Source organism: Pinus tabuliformis, chromosome Q (assembly GCF_031772625.1).
Source record: "Pinus tabuliformis cultivar Carrire ecotype Pingquan chromosome Q, CPIR1, whole genome shotgun sequence".
NCBI classification, from domain to species: domain Eukaryota; kingdom Viridiplantae; phylum Streptophyta; class Pinopsida; order Pinales; family Pinaceae; genus Pinus; species Pinus tabuliformis.
The window spans coordinates 350,055,124-350,059,347 of NC_142296.1; the positions used below are offsets into that span (position 1 = coordinate 350,055,124).

General features: G+C 37.7%; 1 pseudogene; it reads left to right on the forward strand.

Moving 5' to 3' along the window:
- Positions 1 to 892: 892 nt before the first annotated feature.
- Positions 893 to 3,829, forward strand: LOC149219616 (putative pentatricopeptide repeat-containing protein At3g13770, mitochondrial pseudogene; annotated as a pseudogene).
- Positions 3,830 to 4,224: the final 395 nt, after the last annotated feature.

The window sequence follows — 4,224 nt, forward strand, 5'->3', positions numbered from 1 at the left end:
ATTTGGCACAAATTCATTTTTCTGCAATGCTATGAGAACATTAGATTCAATCGCCCTTATCTTCAACACCAATGCTTCCAATTACTATCACTATAATCTCTTGGTGAATTGTGCTACCTCTCAACTAGACATTTGAACATGGGACCTTGTACTCACATTTACTTCACATTGTCACAAACTTGGCAAGCAAAGCTCCCCAAAGACTATATTTTATTATATTTTAAATAAAAAAGACATTTAATTAATTAAAATCAATTTTATTGCACTAATAGACACTCTAAATCTAGTATGAGAAAGATATTGTTCTATAATGTTAATTTAAAAATAATAAAATATTACTTACATCAACAAATTAAATATAAAAATTAACATGGTTCATAAATAAAATACTTTGATTTCCATTTTATTTTTACATTAATTTCATATAGAGAAATCAAATAGTTGAAAGCAAAAAAAATCAATTTAATTTTTAGTATAAAAAAGATATGTAATGTATTTACTACTTAATATAAAATTGATGAATTATATGTAAAAATAATATTAATAATATTACATAATGTATAATTCATTTTAAAATATTTTAACTTTGAGCCAAATAAAATATTTCAATACTCATTCTGGGAAAACTTAAAATATCAATATAATTAGTGTTATTTAAGAATCATTATTATTTTAAAAAAACTATACCACTTAGGATTAGTCACTGTTCATTCTCCAAGTTAAAACTTTCAATCAAGTTATATATGCACAGTTTTGAGCTTTTGACCTGTTGACCTCTTTTCTTAACTTGAAAAAAAGTTCATTCTCCAAGTTTTCAATCAAGTTATATGCACAGTTTTGAGCTTTTGACCTGTGAACATCTTTTCTTACGTTAAAAAAAGTGAGCTCTTAATGAAACACAATTATTTTCATTTTGTGCCATGTTCTTCGAATTTCAAATTCACTGACCAGAGCTCAAGGCGGTGACTGAAAATGTAAGGTATTGTGATGATGCTTTATTTGTTGAGCAATGCTCTGACAACACTGGAGTACCACAGCTTTTCCACGAAATCTAATTCCTTCCTCATACACACAATATGGAATCACACAGGGAGAGCCATGCACATGATTTCAGGTTTTGGCATCCATATGGCTTCAATGAAAGTAGAGCAAGAAGAAAACCCAGACAAGAATTTTGGAAGTATCGATGGAATCTATGGCCTTCGTAGTTATGAAAATACACAATTTAATGCCACTGCTAACACACAAAATATTTGCAGAGACTTTTATAGCTATGAGCATTTATTGCAGGCCTGTATCGATACAGAGAACGTATCAGAGGGTAAGCGCTTACATACTCATATGATTGAATCTGGCTTTAAGCCTGCAATTTTCCAAGGAAACCGACTCATTGATATTTATGCCAAACGCGGAAGAATTGAAGCTGCACGCCAAGTGTTTGAAAAAATGGTTGATCGAGATGACTTCACTTGGAATACCATGATCGCTGGGTATGCCAAATGGGGAATGTTGGACGATGCATGCAATCTGTTCCACAAAATGCCTGAAAGAAATTCAATATCTTGGTCTTCATTAATAACAGGATATGCCCGCCATGGTTACGGGAAGGAGGCGTTGGAATTGTTTCGGCAAATGAAACAGGAAAGCATGATTCCAAGCTCGTACACTTTTGGTAGCGTTCTGAAGGCTTGTACAAGCTTTTTCGCCCTTGCAGAGGGAGAACAAACCCATGGCCATATCATTAAAACTAAGTTAGATTCCCTTTCTTTTGTTGCCAGTGCTCTTGTGGATATGTATGCCAAATGCAAAAGAGTTGAAAATGCACGGAAAGTGTTTGACAGAATGGGTGAACGGAATGCAGTCTTGTGGACTGCCATGATTTCAGGATATGTGCAGAATGGGGATGGAGAGGAGGCCCTCAAATTCTTTCGAGACATGAATCGGGCAGGTTTGGTTTCAAATCAATTTACATATCCCAGCGTTCTGTGCGCATGTACTGCCCTCCTTTCTCTGGAAGCGGGCAGGCAAGTTCATAGTTGCATTGTGAGACGTGGGTTTGAGTCTAATACTTATGTGGCGAGTTCCCTTGTCGACATGTATGCAAAATGTGGAAGCGTAGAGGATGCGCGGCAGGTTCTGGAGACTATTCCGGAAGTAGATGAAGTGTCTTGCAGTGCATTGATTGCAGGTTATACACAACATGGCTATGAAGAGGAAGCTCTCAAACTTTTTATTCAAATGCAACAAACATGCATGAAACTTAACCAATTCACTTTTCCTCTCATTCTTAATGCATGTGCCAGTATTCCAGCATTTGAACATGGGAAACAAATCCATACCTTCATAATGAAAACTGGGTTTGATTCGAATATTTATGTGGGGAATGCTCTTGTTGACATGTATGCTAAATGTGGTAGCTTGGACAGTGCTTATAAAATGCTTGACAGCATGCCGGAGCGAGATGTTGTCTCATGGACTGCAATATTTGGGGGATATGTTCAGAATGGAAATGGTGAAGAAGTACTGCAATTATTTCAGCAAATGCGATGGACAGGCATACAGCCAGATGAATTCAACTATGCAAGTGTTTTAAGTTCGTGTGCGAGCTTATCGGCTCTAGAACAGGGAAAGCAAGTCCATGCCCTTGTGGTCAAATCTAAATCGGGGGATTACGTATCTGCGCACAATTCCCTAGTTACTATGTACGCAAAATGTGGGAGTGTAGACGATGCACGCCTCATGTTTGAGAAAATGTCTACCCGAGACCTTGTTTCATGGACTGCCATAATCGTAGGATATGCTCAGAGTGGCCGTGGCAAGGATGCTCTCCAACTCTATGAGCAAATGGTACGAACAGGCTTCAAGCCAGATCATGTCACCTTTGTTGGCGTACTATTTGCTTGCAGCCATGCTGGTCTAGTGAAGGAAGGCCGCCATTACTTTCATTCTATGCGTCACGATTACTGCATCACGCCAAGAACACAGCATTATGCCTGCATGATTGACCTTCTTGGTCGGGCTGGGCACATGGACGAGGCAGAAGAGTTACTCAAGAAGATGCCAGTTAAACCTGATGCTATTGTGTGGAAGGCACTGCTTGCTGCCTGCAGGAATCATGGCAACATGGAGTTAGGAAAACGTGCAGCAGAAAGCCTTTTTGTGTTGGAGCCACAGAACGCTGCGTCTTATGTACTATTGTCAAACATTTATGCTGCAGCAGGCAGGTGGGAGGATGTAGCCAAAATTAGGAAAATGATGAAAGAGAGGGGAGTGACGAAGGAACCTGGATGCAGTTGGATTCAGGTCAATGATAGAGTGCACACATTTATTGTAGAAGATAGAGGGCATCCAAAAGCAGTGGAGATCTATGCAATGCTAGATAGACTGTCTAGGTTGATGAAAGAGGCAGGGTATGTGCCTGATACAAATTTTGTACTGCATGATGTTGAAGAGGAGCACAAGGAAAATGTTCTTAGCTACCACAGTGAGAAGTTAGCTATTGCATTTGGGCTTATAACCATACCTTCTGGGTCACCAATTCGAATTTTCAAAAACCTTCGCGTGTGTGGTGATTGCCACACAGCCATCAAGGTTATTTCTAAAATTGTTGCCCGAGAAATTGTGGTAAGAGATTCCAACCGATTCCATCATTTCAAGAATGGTTTATGTTCTTGTGGAGATTATTGGTGATATTAATTGGAGCCTGTAGTCACCAGGAAATGCCCTTGGTCAGCTTTGAAGGGATAACCAGGTTAAAACTCCCAATCTGGGTTCCCAGCTTTTAATGGTAAATCTTCAGTTTGATGCTGGGTATTTTTTTGGGTTTTTATTTCGTTTTGGTTTTAAATATATACTTTTGTTGGCATGCAAAAGCAAATGCATAAAATAAAATGGAATTAAAAAACTGCAGTGACGCAGAAAGCAATGAAATATAACCAGATTGCAGGGATTTAGAGATCACTTTAACTAGACCACCCTAACTTTCAACATATTCAAATGAATTACATTATCAAAAACACTAAACTTGAACTCCCCATTTGTGTATTTCATTACCAAATTAGAAAAAAACACAAGTATGAATGAAATCATTCACAAGATAATATACATAATATTCACAATTCAACAATAGAAGGCAACATCAAATGAAGTTACATAGACATTCGTCACAATTCGTTTTGGCCTTTATCATGCTTGCAACTTTAACATAAAGTAACATCAAATGAA